Source organism: Neopsephotus bourkii, unplaced genomic scaffold (genome assembly GCF_033783945.1).
Source record: "Neopsephotus bourkii isolate Nb327-2 ecotype Australia unplaced genomic scaffold, CSIRO-AGI_Nbou_v1 NB_1831, whole genome shotgun sequence".
Classification (NCBI taxonomy): Eukaryota; Metazoa; Chordata; class Aves; order Psittaciformes; family Psittacidae; genus Neopsephotus; species Neopsephotus bourkii.
In genome coordinates, this window is record NW_026902304.1 from 1,265,359 (window position 1) to 1,284,375 (window position 19,017).

Consider the following 19,017-nt stretch of genomic DNA (forward strand, 5'->3'; position numbering starts at 1 on the left):
CCACTTCTCTGCAGGAGAGAGACTGGAAAACATGATCCTTTCTGGTTCCAGATTTTTCAGGGACTCCTAGGAAGATGTGGATCTGACAAGCACTCCTACACTTCTGCCTTTGAGACCAATGCAGAATACTGGAAGAGAATGGCTGTTGTTCAACTGCCAGCCCTCACAGACTTGAATCTCCAGCCAAGCCCTAATTAATTTTGAGGTGTGGGAAGCAGATAAAGAATCACAGACACAGATTCTTTGTCTGCCGTCACTTCTGAGTAGAAGCTATGCGCAATGTAGCTTGGTTTCAGGCACAGTACATTGAAGTGCATGGAAAAGAGCTGTTGATTTTCTTTTAGGTGATATTAACCTAGGGCTGTGGCTGAGGACCCTAAGAAGCAAAATGTTACCCTTCATAGAAGTTGATAGTCACATGTCAACAAATAGGTAAATAATTCAATTCCATAAATCTCCTGTTTTTTTCTGGAACAGGTGGAAAAATGTGCACATCTGTATTTATACGAAGATGTACTCACCTATATAGCTTCATGGTTTTACCTACAGAAACACACGCTTTCATGCTGATAAATGTGGTGGCAGCTAAGCTAAATCTACATCCCTATTTAACATGAGTCTCAAAAGATGCAGTAATATCCTTCAAAGCTCCCATAATTGCTGGTTCTAAGCCCTATTTTCTTCTACCTACCTGCTTGCTTCTTTGAGCTAGCTTATAATAAGCAGGTCAAACACAATGTAGACCTGCAGTCTTTAACCCTGGTGAAAATATCAGAGATTAAATAATTTCCTGCTGTCAAACTAGTGGTCCACTGTGGAAACCGTATCTCCTGACTTCCAGTCCTTTCACATGAACACAATGATTCTGTCAAGTTATGGGAACTAATGACTACCATTAAACCAATCCAAAATATTACTGTCCACAAAAACAGAAGTCACACTGTAGGTCTCAGAGGAGACAGAAGCTAAACCCTCCCCCTGTAATTAGTAAGTGACTTGCTATCTGTCAACAGGGAAAGTTCAAAAGAATATATTTTATTTTTCAAAAAAACAAGCTACTACAACACTATTGTCATCAAGTGATGCCTCATTTACTTATTAAATAAGAGACCACTATTACATCTGAAATATGGACTAATTATTCTAAAAGCATTAATCAATTTGTTAAGAACTCTTCAGTAATAATGTAGTCTCTTTGTTGCTACCATGGTAAGATTTACCTAATATATCCATAATCTGCCTACTGATACAAATACCATCTTCTTTGAGTTAATTTCAGGAAAACATTTTAGGCATGCTCTCCGCTGAAAAGAATGATAAATAATTTTTAGACTGAAAGTTGAAGTGGATTGATTAGGAGCAATTTTTTATGTTTTACACAATAAAAACATGAGCTACATGGTTCACGGAGCCAATTTGCAGAGCAACCTCTTCTCTCTAATTGCTGCTAGACTAATGTAGAAGCACACTCCTAGAAAGCAGAGAAACCCATTTACCCAATCATATCATTTAAGTAGTGAACACAAGTAGTGGATTTTTCCATTACCTTGCTACATTCCACCTGTGACCCTCATTTTAAGAGTGCAATGCTCTTTTATACAATTTCGTAACCATAATAAAGGTCCACTTCAAAATTTTTCGAAGTAGACTAAGGACATCTAAAAAAAAAAACGTAATTAGAGACATAACCAATCTCACTAATTCCTGGTAATGTATTATAAAGCCAAATTATTTGCTAAAAGGTAAAAAAATCTCATCTTCAGGAGTAGAAAAGAACATTTCCTCTTTTCTTTTGGCATTAGAATCTACTGGCTATTCTCTTCTGTCTACTTTGTGGTTGTCCCAGCTACTGTAGAATTTAAGAATTGCTTGTGTGAATTTTTTGTTTTGTTGTTTTTGGTTTTTTTTTTTAAGAAATTGACAGCATCCTATTTTAAACCAGACAGCATATTTATTTTTAGTACTGCTCATACAAAAATAGGTAAGATATTGTTGCTGGAGAGAAAAAGGCATATTATTTGCTCCACTCATTATGGCAAGTTGAGTACACAGAACAATTATGTTCCAGGTGTCTCCTCTGAGGAACATTTCTATTAATTGCTGGAACTGTATTAAAAACAATTGTCTTAGTAAAACCAGCCCTGGGAGCAGAAGTTAGTTCTGTGCATGCTTCTAAGTTTCTTTACTGAATGAAGACCATATTTTAAAAGCTATTATCATAAATCCCTAGGGAAAAAAATATATTTTCAGAAAGTATTCTTCATTATTTAAGAACAAAACCAGGTGTAAGGTTATAGAGAATTTCCTGGTGGACTGAAATATTTTTATACAGTGATCTTTGGATGAAATATATTAAAAGTGAGAGAGGTTGTGACACTGTTACCACAAAATATTTTCTGTGATATAACAAGATATTTAAAGGAATAACTCAAGAATAACTGTTTCAATTGCACATTATACACAGAGAGGCCCCCAAATCTGAAAAACTTTTTCAGCTTTTGCTTCATGATGCAACAGACCTGTACAAAGAAAATAGAAGAACTGGAAATGACAGTTAATTATTCTTTTAATGACAGCAGTGCTACTTATAGCACATTAATACAGCTAACAACATGCTCATTTCTTAATGCTCTGGTTTACAACATAATTAGAGAAACTTGCCATTTCCTGAAATCTACTAACTGCCGAAACTCAAAGCATATGTTAAATATCTGCTACTCGTCTAAATACTGATTTGAACATACTATAGATACCGTAACAGCAAGGCTAGCATGGACACATTTGTGTTATAGTGTATTTCAGTACACTATACCTGGGGTTTTAAAACAGGCCTCACAATGACCTGGCTGGGACGCTTGGGAAAAAGAAAGGAGTTAGTAAATAATTTTTTTACAAAGGCATATATTGACAAATACATTGCACTGATATAGACACGGCACAATGCTTTTAAAATAATTAACCTCTTGAAAAAGGGTCAGCAGTCATACTCTGCCCATTTGTGTACACTGGTAATCCCGCTACAGATGTAGTAGAAAATGAGCTTAGTAACTCGATCTTCAAAAGAATATGATTCATCCAAACCATACACAGCTTGTGACCTATTCCAGGAAAACCAAAGAACAAGTGAAAAATGGCCTATGATGTCCTATTTGAACAGCAGGAACTGGATTACCAAAAGCTGCTATAGCAACATCTACAAGTTACCTGTCAGCACACTTGCAAGTTCAGCTCCACGATGTAATAGCAAAGCGGCATCTGGACAGGATGGCCATAGTTTTCTGCCTGTGAATTCTTTCTAAAAGCCCTTCTCTTTTGCTCTTTTCTGAGACCCTCCCTAGAAAACATTTGATATTGAGTAGGGAAAGTTGTGTCCTAAAATACCCCCCCTCCCCCGCTTTTTTTTTTTAAACTCTTTTGTAGCAGCATAATTTCACTGTCTTTGTTAGACTTAAAACTGCTTTACATCAGTAAAACTGGGTAAGGAAGCATGGAAGCATACTACCTTTTATTGCTATCCTAAACTTGAAACTACCAAGAACCTCAGTTTATGTCAGAGATACCAGCTATATGTGAAGCAATATGATTGCTCAGTGATAGGAGTTGTGCCAGCAGAAGTGGCATATCTAGGACTCCATTGGCAAAACTGCTTTGATGATTCTAAGTGGTAGCTGCAGAAAGTATACAGCTGTGGGTAAGCAAAGATGGCAAATAAGCAAAGATGGCAAATATGTAGTTGGCAGTCCACATTTGTTAGGAGAAAACCAAGCCTTTTAGGTAAACCCACTTTTCCAGGTATAATTGCGTCTACCCCTGAGATAGATTTAGGAATATCTCAAGTGCTGGTACATTTTAAACAGAAAAACACTCTGTATTTTAGTCCTAAAAAAAAATCACAGATACTTCTAATTTTGCAGTCATAGGAAAGTAGCAATGTATCTCTATTATGGAATCACAGAATCATAGAATAGTTAGGGTTGGAAAGGACCTTAAGATCATCAAGTTCCAACCTCCCTCACACTAGACCATGTCAGCCAGAGCTCTGTCCAAGCCCGCCTTGAACACTGCCAGGGAGGGAGCATTCACATCTTCCTTGGGCAGCCCATTCCAGTGCCTTACCACACTTACAGTAGCTCCAAACTACATAACCATGTTGAAGGCTTTCCCAGCTGATCTACTTTAACCTGTTCCTAAAGGCCTGCAGCCATGGAGCCCACCACAAACAGAGGTTCATAAAGGATTTATTTGAGGGCTCTGCATGTAGTACCTTTAAGAATATTTCCCCCCTTGTCTAATCTGAAGCTTTATTGCAGTAATTTAAGCCTATCTCTTCTTGTCATACTTCAGGCAGAGAGAACAGATTAATTTATTTTGGTGTGTACTAATCTTACGTAAAAATCTTACATGTATTTAAAGACCAATACTTTTCCACATTCCTTCCTCAAATCTTATTTCAGGTAAACAAGCTAATTTCTTTCAACCTGTCCTCACCCCACGTTTTCTCCACTGATGATAATTCTTGCTGTTTGTCTGGATTTTTCCTTTTGGCTCACCTCTTTCCCAAAGTGCAGCTCTGCACAACTTAGCAGTGCTGGCCAGAGAATTACTTCATGTGTCATACTTGGTTTGGCTGGGATGCAATTAATTTTCTTCATAGCTCCTCACATGGTGCTGTATTTTGGATCTGTGACCAAACCAGTGTAGATAATACAGGGATGTTTTAGTTATTTTTGAGCAGTCACTGAGCAGCATCATTCTTCTTTGTTTCTCATGCTGCTCCACCAGCATGCAGGCTGACCCCAGCTGACCAGGGGATATCCACACCACAAGGGATAGTGCTCAGCAATAAAAGTTGGGGGAAAGAGAGAGAAAGGGGGGACATATGGTGTTATGACACCTGTCCTCCCAAGTAACCATCACACATGCTGGAGCCTTGCTGTCCTGGATATGGCTGAACACCTGCCAGCCAACTGGAAGCAGTGAATGAATCCCTTATTTTGCTCTGCTTACACAGTTTTTGCTTTACCTACAAAGATGTTATCTCAGCTGCATCTTCTACCCTTCAATTCTCTCCCTCATCCCACTGGTGGGAAGAGAGCCAGTGGCTGTGTGGGGCTCAGCTGCCCACCAGAGTTAGCCTAATACAAAAGCACACTACATCTGTCATTTTCACAGTCACAATAGGCTGAGGCTTACCCGCTTTGTGCTCCACCACACTCCCTAACTTCCTTCCTGAAGAGCTGCTGACTAACCATTTAATGCCTATACTTGATTTGAGCAGTCTATTGTTCCTTCTTAAGTGTTAATACCTTGCTCTCGTTCTGACTGGCTTTCATTGTTGGTTGTTTTTTTGCCAACGTTGCTTTGGACCATACTTAAAACATTTAAGTGTCGTTCTAGAGTCCTATCCTAGGCTAAACTCAGAAAATTTTAGCAGAAATGATTAAGTAATTTATGAGAATGACAAAAAGGGACTCAAAGTATATTTAAGAAATACTAGCACATATGATCCCGTCTCTCTTACCTCTATGCTTAGAGGCACTATATAGCCAACCTAGCTGCCTGTCCCTTTCTGCCATACCATTAAGATTCTTTTTTTAACAGCTCTGGAAGTTTCCCAATTATCAGCTTCTGCCCATCCACCATCATCTTACAGTTCATGCTCATACCCTTTCCTGTATCTATTCAAGTTTCTCATTTTAGCTGTCATGTCCTTTGGCCTCTACATGCAGCCACATACCAAAATTCTTTTTTCTCTATCTGACCCATGCCGCCCTGACATGTATCTCCAAGCGTTCACTTCCTGTCCTTCTGCCCAGCTACTCAGAAACTCATGACTGTCCAAAGGCCAATTGCATTCAACAAGGCAAAGTGCCAGGTCCTGCACCTGGGCCACAACAACCCCATGTAATGCTGCAGGCTGGGAGAAGAGTGGCTGGAAAACTGCTTGGTGGAAAAGGACCTGGGGTGCTGATCAATGGCCGCTGAACATGAGCCAGCTTGTGCCCAGGCAGCCAAGAAGGCCAATGGGATCCCGGCCTGTGTCAGCAATAGCGTGCCCAGCAGGGCCAGGGCAGTGATCATCCCCCTGTAATGGGCACTGGTAAGGCCACACCTTGAATCCTGTGTTCAGTTCTGGGCCCCTCACTACAAGAGAGACATTGAGGTGAAGGTCCAGAGAAGGACAACAAAGCTGGTGAAGGATCTGCAGCACAGGTGTGACGAGGAACAACTGAGGAAACTGAGGTTGTTTAGTCTGGAGAAGAGAAGGCTCAGGGGGAACCTTATTGCTCTCTGCAACTGCCTGAAAGGAGGTTGTAGCGAGGTGGGGGTTGGTCTCTTCTGCCAGTTAACAAGCGACAGGACAAGAGGAAATGGCTTCAAGTTTACCAGGGGAGGTTTAGGTTGGATATTAGGAAAAATATTTTCACTGGAAGAGCTGTCAATCATTGGAATAGGATGCCCAGGGATGTGGTTGGGTCATCATCCCTGTAGGTATTTAAAAGATGTGTAGATGTGGTGCTTAGGGACATGGTTTTGTGGTGGACTTGGCAGTGTTAGGTTAACGGTTGGACTCAACCTTAAGGATCTTTTCCAACCTAAATGATTCTGTGATTCTGAGAAAAATGTTGGTTTATTTTGTATTATGATGTACTTAGAATGTTCAAATGACAGGAGGACAAATGTCAGACACTTTTGTTAATACATATGTAATTAAAAAAAAAAAGGAATACAAATCCTAATGAACTTATAGGTCAAGAAAACAAAACATAAAAAATAAAAGTATGATCAGTATACACAACAGGAAAGCGAGAAACTGGAAGACAGGACTAAATTATTGGTAAGACTTCTGTGTGATTGAGATACTTGTTCTTAGCAATATAACTAGTTTTGTGTGTTTATTTCTCTAACCTAATAAAGATTTTCCTTAGAATGGCTTTATCTACCTCACTGAAGTTAACTGTTCTCAAAAAGATCTTCCAGAAGAATACTATCATTGCTACAAATTCCAAACAATTATTAATTCACATTATGATGATTAATCTAATGCTACTTATAAATGTTCAATTAGTGTTTTAATTTAGTTGGGGTTTATGCTTAGACTGATCAACTTCTGTTGAGGCTTTTGGTGGCTGTTGTGGTTCCTGGAGGTTGTTTTTACAATTTGGGAAATAGTACTGATATGGGAATTATAGCATTAACTGTACCTCCATTAGTGACTGTAAGCATATCAGATTTTTTAAAACAGGTTATCCTAAATAAAGCCTGTGTTGTAACAGAAGGAAACAGCAATGGCAGTAAAGTAGGAATACATCTTATATTGACAAAATATTTGTTCTTTGAATATAATTTTTGCAGTTCCTGAATCAGAGATGGTACAAGAAACATATTTTTTGCCAATATTTTATATTCACCAAACTTTATGGCATAAGTCTAGCCCAATTATTGCATTTTCTTGATTGCCACCAAGGACTACTAAGTGCAAAGGTACAACCTCTAGCTGAGGGAGTCTGAATCAGAGATGGTACAAGAAACATATTTTTTGCCAACATTTTATATTCACCAAACCTTATGGCATAAGTCTAGTCCAATTATTGCATTTTCTTGATTGCCACCAAGGACTACTAAGTGCAAAGGTACAACCTCTAGCTGAGGGAGTCTATAAGCCTGAGACTGCTGAAAGAATCCGGGAGGTAGCACTATATGCTTGCAATGCTTGCAATGCTACCCTTGATTCTCAGTACTAGACATTTTCAGGGACGAAATAGTGAATTACGTGGGTTGTTGATGTCAGCTTTTACAAGTTTCCTGCATTTTTTCTTTATAGAAAAAAATCATTAAAAAATTTCTGTAGTTGCCACCATTTTCCAACATAAGTTAAAAATATGAATTCTTGTGTACGAGTTTGTTTTGTTTACGAATGGTTTTCCACACACTGGAGGTGTGGAAAATTACATTTTTTGTTTATCATATCACTTATATTTTTAGTAATGTATTCTGAGAATTCATTAGGACAAATGGGTGGAATATTCTTATATAAAGTAGAATAGTTGTTAACCAACTTTAAAATGTAATTAGAACTCTTTGCTGCATTTCATTATGAGGTTATATCATAATTACTTAGTAGGTCCTAGGTATTTACTAATGCAGAAGTGACAGTACATGATACTGCTAAATTATATCTGCACAGCTGGAGAAGACACGTAGAAAAATAGAGAACAGATAAATGCATCATTTAAAAAACATCAGGGGAAAACTCAGCACTGAGCATCTCCCTCTGCCCCTGCCCTTCACAGTTGTAAATAATACTACAAAATTCAGCATGGTTTCTAACGACTTAAAGAGCTGACCAAATAGAACCAGTTGATTCTTTACCTATGCAACTTACAGGAACTGGGATACTAGCACCTAGAAGAAAGCTAAGGACAAACAGCTGCAATCGGCTTTGTACTCACTGCATTGAATTCAGTGCAATGAGTCAACAGGATGGAATAGAATTGGGTTCAAAATACAATGATGCACACTGATACACTACTTTTTTGGCGGTTTGGGTTTTTTTTGAGCAGGGGGGGCGTTCTCTCTGAGGGCAAAACCCGCAGCAATTAAACCTACAATACCTTTTGCTTCATTAATATCTGCATGGCATACCCTCCCAAATTCTGCCATGAAAATGAAGTTTCCATCATCATTCAAGACTGCTTAAATAATACGGTAAAATGTTACTGCCTTTCTTACACAGATATTATTTTTTACAATTATTTTTTGCACCTTCACTGGTATCTTTAATCAGTATAAATATGTATGGCTTTCATTTTTAGCTTCTCCTGAAGTTGAGTTAGGTTTTCTGCAATCACTTACTCTTTTTCAACTTTCTGGACAGATTTAGACTTCCTTTTTTCCCCCTCCTCCCTGTTTATTATTCTTTTCTTCTAACAAAGCCATTGTTTGATTCATAGAAGAAAACAGAGGATACAGTAAGCTTTTTCTCATCATAATATTCAGAGCTCAACCTCTTAGGTTCCTTCCGTTCTGTTCTTTACTTAGCCTCTATATTTCCATCCTATTTTCCTCCTGCTGTTTCTGAAGGATGCCTGTTGCTAGCCATGAGCAGAACAGTGGCTGTGGTTTCGCAGGCTTTAAACCAGCACACACAACTCTCCATAACCCTCCCCCTGCTTCTTTCCACCCCTGTACTATTTCTTCCTTTGTACCTCACGGAACTAATCCAAGCTAAAATCCAACCCAGCAACTAAAGAAAATATTTTTAACTCAGCAGCATTATGGTGATGCTTTTAACTCAGCACAAAGATGATGGCATGCAAGCATGACAAAGGGCAGAAAAAGTCTAACAGCTTCTTTTAGTGGTCAAGATAGTTCATATAGATCTAAAGCAAATGCAGAACTACCATATTAAATGATCACGTGTTCTTTTTTTCTTTTTTCCAATCAGTTAAATTCTACCTAAATCCTAAGGTATAATACAGACACTATTTCATTAACTGAGGTTATTACACAGCTTCTGCAAACCAGCACTAGTTATATCAGTTTAGGCATAACTCAATGTCCAATGACTGTCTGTTGTATCACAAGTTATGTAGTTGTACTGAACCTGTCTCTCATAAAACCCACACAAATTCAGTTTCCGTGCCTGGAGGCATCAGGTTACTCCAGACACCCAAATAACTTGCAGGTTTCTGTAGAACAAGCATTCAAGTTTTTTGCTTTCAACAGCATGCTAGATGAGACAGTACTGTCAAAAAAAACCACAACAGCCCAACTCAAAACAAACAAACAAAACCAAACCAACAAAAAACCCCCAACCCCACAGCAGCCTAAGTTTTGACACAGAAGATTTCTAAGTACTATGATAAACATTAAGTAGTACTTCTTGTAGATGAGTTCTGCTATGAAAGGGGCCAATAAAAATTTTGCTACTGATTGCTCTGTGCACACCACTGCACAACGTCAAACACATCATATGTGCAAAGAACATTGCCTAGAATGTCAACCTTAGTTTAAATATACTTTTCCACAGAAACTAAATTAAAACCCGCAAATTATGCTTGTGTTTTTTTAATGTTGTTTTATTTAATATTTTGCCTTTTTTTCTCTACTTCAGTAAGGAAACACCTTGCTAAAATACACTTCCTTTAAGAAACCTGACTTTCTCATCAACCACCCCTTCGTTTTCTGCTAACAAGTTCTCCCTCTCTAACAATCCCTTACACTCCTAAAATAAAGTCAGAAATGCAGAGACACAATTTCCCAATATCAGACTATGTTTACTTCCATCACAGAATATCTTTTTTAAAGTTTTAAATCCTTGGTATAATACAGTATGAACAAACAGAATGTGTTTCTTCAGAAGATCTGAAGTGGTAAATTACACTGAAGACATAACATTAGATTTTTAGACTCAGAACTATTAATTTCACAAAATAATGAGCCTTCATAAATAATGTTTAACTGTGGATTCAAAGCATATGAAAACATTAATATTTTTTATTATCAGACATTTTCATATATCTGCAGCCGAAAAGTTTCTTTAAAGAAAGTTTCCCGTTACAAGGAGGTGGCAACATAGGCTGTATTTAATTCCTGTCTACAAGACAGTTGATTTGCAAGAGCTCCATCAATATCTAGTACACTGTTGAAGCATATCATATTGTGTCACAAGAAAAGTTACTATTAGAAGAATATATTAAAAATGGATAAATAGTCATGCTGCATTTTGCACATTTGCTTCTGTTTACCCAGACTTATTAACTCTATTCATAAGCGGATAAATAATACTTAGCTGTACGTATGAACAATTATTTCACTTTTTCAGTATTTGCAGATGGACCCAGGGCCTAATTTACTGGTTAATAGAAAGGCCATTACAAAGATATCATTAGATCAAACTAATTCCCAGTTGTTTTTTGAATAGCAGAAACGGAATAATGATCACTAAATCAGGAGTTTTAAACACAACTGGGAAAAGAACAGTCACCAGATTTTTTTTTCTTTTTTTTGACCCATGATTAGTCACCTACCATAGAATTAGTCACCTAATCATAGAACAGTTAGGGTTGAAAAGGACCATAAGAGCATCAAGTTCCAACTCCCCCCCCCCCCGTCATGGGCAGGAATGCCTCATACTAAACCATGTCACCCAAGGCACTGTCTAACCTGGCGCTAAACACTGCCAGGGATGGAGCATTTACCACTTCTTTGGGCAATCTGTTCCAGTGCATTCCAGTGCCCCACCACCCTAACAGTAAGGAACTTCTTCCTTATATCCAATCTAAACTTCCCCTGTTTAAGTTCGAACCCATTCCCCCTTGTCCTATCACTACAGTCCCTGATGAAGAGTCCCTCTCCAGCATCCCTATAGGCCCCCTTCAGATACTGGAAGGCTGCCATGAGGTCTCCACACAGCCTTTTCTTCTCCAGGCTGAACAGCCCCCGTCACCAGTACTAGAGAGTAGATTATTTTGCTGGAGATAGAAAATTATGTCACACTCTTCTCTCTCATTTTACATTAAAAAGATATAACCTGTGTTTTACAACATCAGTATTAGAAAATAAGAAGGTCATAAATAAAAACTAACCTAGTTATTAAAAACATCATGCAGTATCAACCCCATGTCCCTTCATGGACAGCAACACAGCCTATAGGTCAGACATCCGCTTTTCTCCTATTTTGGCTTTGCCTGACTGTCAAATGTTATGACATTACAGTATGTAACAGCTGGTGCCTGTCAGCTTTATATCTGACCATTTGTGCGAAATAAAAAAGGTGTAACTTGTTCCAGTATTCTTGCATATCTTAATGTATATTTTAAAGTGGTATAACACCTTTTTTTATATAGGCCCTTGCTGCACATATGCTTGGCAGCATAGCCTCCTGGCAGCTCAAGGCTATTTTTCATCAGTAGTTGCACATGAACAACCAATCTGTAAGTAAAAGGTTCCAGTCAATACATGTGTTTCCACAAAAACATATCTATTGAATTATTATTTGAATGTTTAATATTACAAGTGGATCCTTATTTACACTTTCTACTTAATGGCATTTTCTAGTTCAGAGAAACTGTAAGAGGGCAATTACACTAAGAGCTGGTATTGGGGAGTAAATTACCTAAGCATATGCTTACGTAGCCAGCAGTGCTGGGGCTGCTAAGTCTGGTTTTCTTTACAATAAATGCTAGATTTCAATAATGTTTGCCCATATTTTATATATAGTATGCATTTGTGAAGTCATGACTGTACTGCAATTGTAAACATTACAAAAAAATTGTCTTAAACACGGAAAAGTCACTTGTGAATATTTAGCTTATTACATTTATTTCCTAATGCTGTTAGAGGACTAAAGTATTTCCTCCTGATTATTGTAAATCACACTCTTTTCCAGCACAGATTCTTCGAACATATGCATATTTTCACCTTAGCATTTTATTTTTTTTTTTAATCCAGAAGAATGCTTTGTGAAGGTTGTGATTCTGTCAGTACTGTGAGATCAGACAATCATCTGCTGCAGCTAATGCTACCATTCCTCATACTTGCCCTGTAATCATCAATATTATTAAATGATTTTGACCCTTTAGGCAGAAATAATAACCTACCTTTTTTCTTTTTTTCCCTTACAGCAAAGGCTCTTCTCAATCCAGCACAAAATTAAAACTACCAAGGATGCAAACACAAAGAAGTTAACATGTCAGGGTGGTCTGTACCAGCCAAGTTAAGAGTATATGCTCTTCATACACTCTGCTCAAGGAATTGTTTCTAAAAAAGCTAAATTGCTGGGAAGAAAAACACTCATTTAGCTAGTTATTACTAGCTAAAGTAATCGCTATTACTAGCAATAACTACTGTATGACTCCCAGCTTCCACCTTCACCTACAGATTAAACATCTATAGAGATAAAAATTAAATACCACTTGGATTGAAATTCTTTTTGCTCTTTGAGTAGCCATAAAATTAAAGCAAATTTCTTTTTTGCTTCAATGACCTTATGAGTTCTGCCCCAGGAAACAGGGAAATACCCTTGACCTGAAAGGCCTTTAACCTGCGACTCTTACAAATGTCTCAGTTCGTCCAACTCAGTTCACATCTCTTATTCATGAGGTATTGCCAATACAGATGGTGTTCAGGAAGCCTGCATTTTGCCCTTTTTCATATTAATGGAACTTAGCTGAAATCAATGACATTTCTGTCCTTAACAATAGTGTAAAAGACTGATATTCATCTGCCACAAAACAACAGGCTGTATATTGCCAATGCTTTTTAAGTAGTATTGTCCAGCCAAACAACTTACGCTCTTCCACCATCACAGTGCCAATACAGTAAAAGGCATTGAAGCATTTTAAAGACAGCTTTAACTGTGACTTGTATTACAATATGAAACCTAGAATACAGTCCTTCCTAAATAACTTGCAGCTCACACAGGCAATGTATATACCAAGAGAAGCACGTGATCCACAACAGGAAAATCTCTGCAGGAGCTGCCCCTCATAAACAAAAAAGACCTAAAGATGCAAATGTTGAGGGCAGTCCTAACTGCAGCAATCTTGACACTGTGCTGCGTCAAAGGCTTAGAGAAATGAGCAAGTTGTCTCTAAGCTTTAGATCTGATTGCAGCTTATTCAGGGATCTGCTTGGATCCAGTAGGAGACTACCGATGTAGGCAGAAAGGCCCAGGGCAGGGGGCTGCTTTGCAGTATAGCCTCTTTGAAGCACACAAACACCAGACAGTGCAGAAGACCAAGCTGGTGCAGCAGGATGGGCACACAACTCCTGACTGAACTCAGATGTGAAAATGAAAGCACATGGAGGTAATTTCAGGAAGAATACAGGGACACTGGTCAAGCACACAGGGATGAGATGGCAACAAAGAGGGCTTCTGAAAGTGCAACAGAAGCAGTAGGAATACTGAGGAAAGTGGGACCTACTGGTTAGTTAGAGAAGGGGCCTACTGACAAAGGACATGGGAAAGACTGAATCATGCATTTTCACTGGTTAGTGACAGCACTGTGGTCTTCCATTTCCCTGAGCCTACTAACAGGATCTGCAGAAAAGTAGTACAACCCACAGAAGGGGAGAGAACTGGGAGCGCAGCAACCAGAAGACCATTACATACCAATGAGTGAGTGACACACACACAGCACAGCTAAGCAAAGCAGGTGCAAGCCTGTGCTGTGCACACCAAGCCTGGCCTTCAGGCTGTGTCAAACTGCAGTAAAGCCTGGGCATCAAAACAACCTCAGGCATTGCATGGTGCCAGAGAAGCCAGTGGACAGCTTCTGTTTAGGACCAGAAATTATGCTACCTGCATGGCCTTGCCTTTATTCAGAAGTGTTAGATCTAATAACTACCATTTTACACAGTACTTTAGAGAATCCAAGTTCCTACTTAGGTCATATTTACTGGAGTATTTTACCCTGCAGACACACACAACTCTCCATGATACCAGACAGGGTGTTGCTGGGGGCCCATGCTCATGTCACTCCAAGGCAGAATACTGCAGAAGTCACAGAAGTCAGGAGGTTCCTGATGACTGGAAAAAGGCAAATGTCACACCCATCCTCAGGGAGGAGGATCCTGAGTGACCTGAGGCGAAGAGGTTAGAATAGATCCTCTGCAAATCCCTACGTAGACACACAAAAGAGGTGGTCACTGGAAAGAGCCAGCATGGGTCTCCCAATGGTAAGTCATGTCTGTCCAACCTGATTCCCTCGAGGAAGAGGTTTCTGATTGAGCAGATAAAGGGCAAATAGGGGGAGAAGCTACCAGACATGGCAGGAAGGAGCAGGAGGAAGCACAGAAACTATTCAGAGAGCCAGTACAGCATGGGCTGGACACATAAACTGACAACCTCCTTATGTTTCACAAAAGCAAATTCAAAGTCCTTCATCTTAGCAGAAATAACCCCATATGACAGAAGGGGTTGGGAACAAACCAATTAGAGAGCTTTACAGAGCAAGACCTGTATGACCTGGTGGGTAGACTGAACCTAAGTCAGCAGTGTAATCTTGCAGTGGCAATGACCAGCCACACACCTGGCTCTATCAGAGCACCAAGCAGGCCCAAGAAACAGAGCTGCCTTCTACTTTCAGCACTTGTGAGACTACATGTGGAGTACTGTGTCCTCTTTAGACTTCCTTAGCATACAAAAGCCACTGACAGTAAAGCAGCTTACCAGCAGATGGCTGCCAAGGTGGTCAGGGAGCTGGAGCATATGCCAAACCCTAGAAAGATTGAGAGTACTGGGCTTGTTCAGCCTTAAAGAAGGCTAAGAATAAGGAGCAGAACAAATTCTGACAGCAAGATACTGTAATTTACCCTCTTAGGAAACCAGTGTAAATAATAATAATAATAAAAAAAAATTCTTGAGGAAAAAAAAAAAAAAGTGACATACTGATACAAAAGTATGCTACACATACATTGAGTGTCCTGGGTTCGGCTGTTAAGAATTTGCCTCCTTCCAAGTAGCTGGTGCAGTGCTGTTTCAGATTTAGCCTGAGAACAATGCTGATAACACACCAACATTTTAGGCATTGCTCATTAATGCCTACCCCAAACAAAGACTTTCCAGTATCTCATGCTCTGCCAGTGAGGAAGAGAACATGAAGCCAGGAGGAAGCAGACAGGACACCTGACCCAAACTAGCTAAAAGGTTATTCCATACCACAGCATGTAATGCCCAATATATAAACTGGGGGGAGTCACCCAGAAGGGACTGATCACTGCTCAGGTTGGGCTGGGCATTGGTCAGATGGTGGTGAGCAAGTGTATTGTGAATCACTTGTGTTTATTGGGGCTTTTTTCCTCCTTCCCTTTTTAGGTTTATATTTTCTCCCCTTGTTATTTCCCTTATTACTAGTAGTTGTAGTAGTTTTATATTATACTTCAGTTATTGGACTGTTCTTATCTCAACCCGTGGGGTTTACATTCTTTCAATTCTTCTCATTGCAGCTGGAGGAGGTGGGTAAAAGGCTTAAACCACAAGTGAGATGAGAAGCTGATTTGTAGCATCTCATCTACCTCTTCTGTTGAATTAAAAAGAACTGCAGTGTCAGGATAGTCTTAACTTCTCATTTGCTGTCATTACTGTTGACATTGTTCCTCCTAGGACCAAAATGCACAGAACTGGAACTTAAATGAGAAACACTAATGCCTGAAAGTCCCTTTTGCTCCTTCCTCCCAAGAATATTTACATTTGCTTGCCACCAGATAACCCAGAACTATTGTACTATATTCTGTAAATCATTCTTCCCTCTCTGTAACAAAAGGTTAATACCTTTTTATTCTAAACAGAAATGCTTATTACAGCAAGACATTGAGAAATAAGCTTTGTATTTAGAAACAGATGTTGTTTACTGTTCCATCTAATCATGTTCCATACTCACCTGTGAAAATTTCTCCTACCAATATGACCTGAAATATGTAATTCTTTCAGTGTGAAGTCACAGTACTGAAGCAGTACAGCATGCCCTTTAAGAAATCCCTGAACATTCCTGATACTTAAAATTACATCATCTCAACTAGCTGTTGCTTCCTTAGGACACTGCCTTCATTCAACAACAAAGCTCCTGGGTTACAATGACATGCTTTGTTGTGGCCAACCTAGTATGCAGTAGGATTAGGCTAGTCCTCAAGCTGCTCTTGCCAGCCTAGTTTATTTGGAAACCTGCCACATTCTTCATTCTAGCCACTTGTTTTCCAGTTTGAGTGTGAGCACCTTTAAAAGTAGGGCTCAGTGAAGTTCCTGAGAACTTTCTTTTATCTACTGCCTCACCCTAGTGACAAAGCTTTTAACTGGGATATTCTGATCAGCTACCTGGCACTGCCATAGAAAATGTATTGCTTTCATTTTCTTTAATAACTCTAAGAAAGGAAGGAAGAGCAAACTTTCATCATTAACATAACATCCAAGTCATTGTGTGAGAACATGGTAGGTTTCAAACATTCAAATTATTTGGAAGTTTCCACTGTGATGAGGATGAGGGGAAAAAAAAACAACAAAAAAAAAAAACACAAAAAACCCAACAACAACAAAAAAAACCCAACCAACCAACCAAACCCCAAAACAACCCGAAACAATTTTTCTTCTTAATATGAAAATATTCCTTAATACAGATTTTGAAACTGCAGAGGGACAGATACACTGGAGGTGCACAAGTCTACTTAGCAGTTGAAACTTGTAGAATAGCAGAGAGGACAGAATGATCAGGAACTGCTTTCTGCTAGGTTACATGAAACTCATGAGAGCAGCTGCCATGAAAAATCCCCTGTAGGAGCTGGTACAGGAATTCTATTGCAGTCCCTAGCAGAAGCGTGCCTGTACCTCTTCTCCAGATTATCACAATGGTCAGTTGGAGTTACAACCTGCTCTCCGAATTCAGCCTGTAAGAACGCTGGTTAGTTGAAAGGCTATGAGATACGCTGCTACTTGATATGTCGAGGCAGCACACACACACAATACCTACAGCACAAAAGCATTAAGACTGGTAACAGGGAAGTTACCTTAGTGGATAAGGCATGAACCACTGACTGGTACACAGCCACCTATGCTATTTTCTGTTAGACATACTGGTCTTAACTAAACATCCTCTCCCAAAGTCACTTTCATTCCTTTTCTTGTCTGAAAAAAAAAAAACATGCCATGCTTTTCAGTAATTCTAGAAGCTTAAACACAGATCTAGAACCATTACACATCAGAGAATCACACTGAAATAAATGCAGAGCAGTCAAGCTCTAAATAGCTAGCAGCACTGATTTACCTTCTTGCTCTCACTGGAGTACAGGTACACGAGTAGCCAGCCTGCCAGGAAGAACATCCTGGTAAGGAAGACATGGCAACAGGCAGAGGGGGAGAGAACAAAAAGTCAGATAAATAAAATAAAAAAATAAATATATAAAAAAAAAAAAATGCCTTTAAGATGCTAGGGGCAAAAAGAATGGAAGACACATTAACATTTTAGCAGAGATAACTAAGCCTTAACATAAATGCAGAAAAAGAGGGGCAGGTGTAACTTCACCAGCTGAAACAAAGACAACACTTAAAATTTGATCTTGTGCTTTGAATGACATTCCTCTTCTTTTGCACAAACAGAATAAAATATGTGGATTATTCATTTGCTTGGACTTTAAGGACTCCTACCCTTTTACATGGAAAGGCCAAAACTTCAAAGGAAGTTTCCTTAACTCATCATAAAAGAAATGTTTCCATAAAACTCCAATAAGGTTTACAGTCAGTTGTCTTAACTTTCACAGGGATTACGAGATGAAGCTTCATCAATTTCCTATTAGCAAGCAATTCTTTCTGAAACTATAAATAAAGATCCATCAATATAGGTTCCACACAGGGAAAAGCTTTTGCTCTTACAGTTCTAAATAATGCAGTTCCCAACAGACTCAGAAAATAAACCGAGAGATAACTTACAGGGCTATGGTTTGCTCAGGTTCTCTGCAGAGTGGAGAAGGCAAGGATAGGACAGGGAGGAAAAGGACACACACTTCTAAACTGTATAAAATAAAGTTTAAAAAACTTACGCCTTGAGCCTTATAAAGCTCAAGGTTCCCCTCCTCCACCTTCTTCCATTTTTCTCTTACTTGGAAAATTACCTCTAGTGACTCCTTAGGTCACTTGCAGTCTCAAAGGATGCTTCTCAACTGGGGACAGGGCAGCAGGGCAATACTGACAATCTCTCACAGCAATTCCCAATAGCCTAACAGACATTGCTCAGAGAAAGAAAAGGCTCTGAAAAAAAAGATAGTGATTGTCCAATAGAAAAATCCCTTTCCTGGGTACCAATTTTAGAGTCTTTGCAAACACTGCACACTTCTGTCTATCGTCCTCTGCCCCTCCCAGAATTTTAATTCTTCTCATTTCAAAGGGGAAAACAAAAACCCAAACAAACAAGTAAACAAAACAACAAACAAGAGAAGGGAAAAGGATGGAAGGAAAAGGAATAACAGAAACAAACAAGCAATCAAACCGTTTCTGATACTTTACATACTCAACAAGGTTTATAC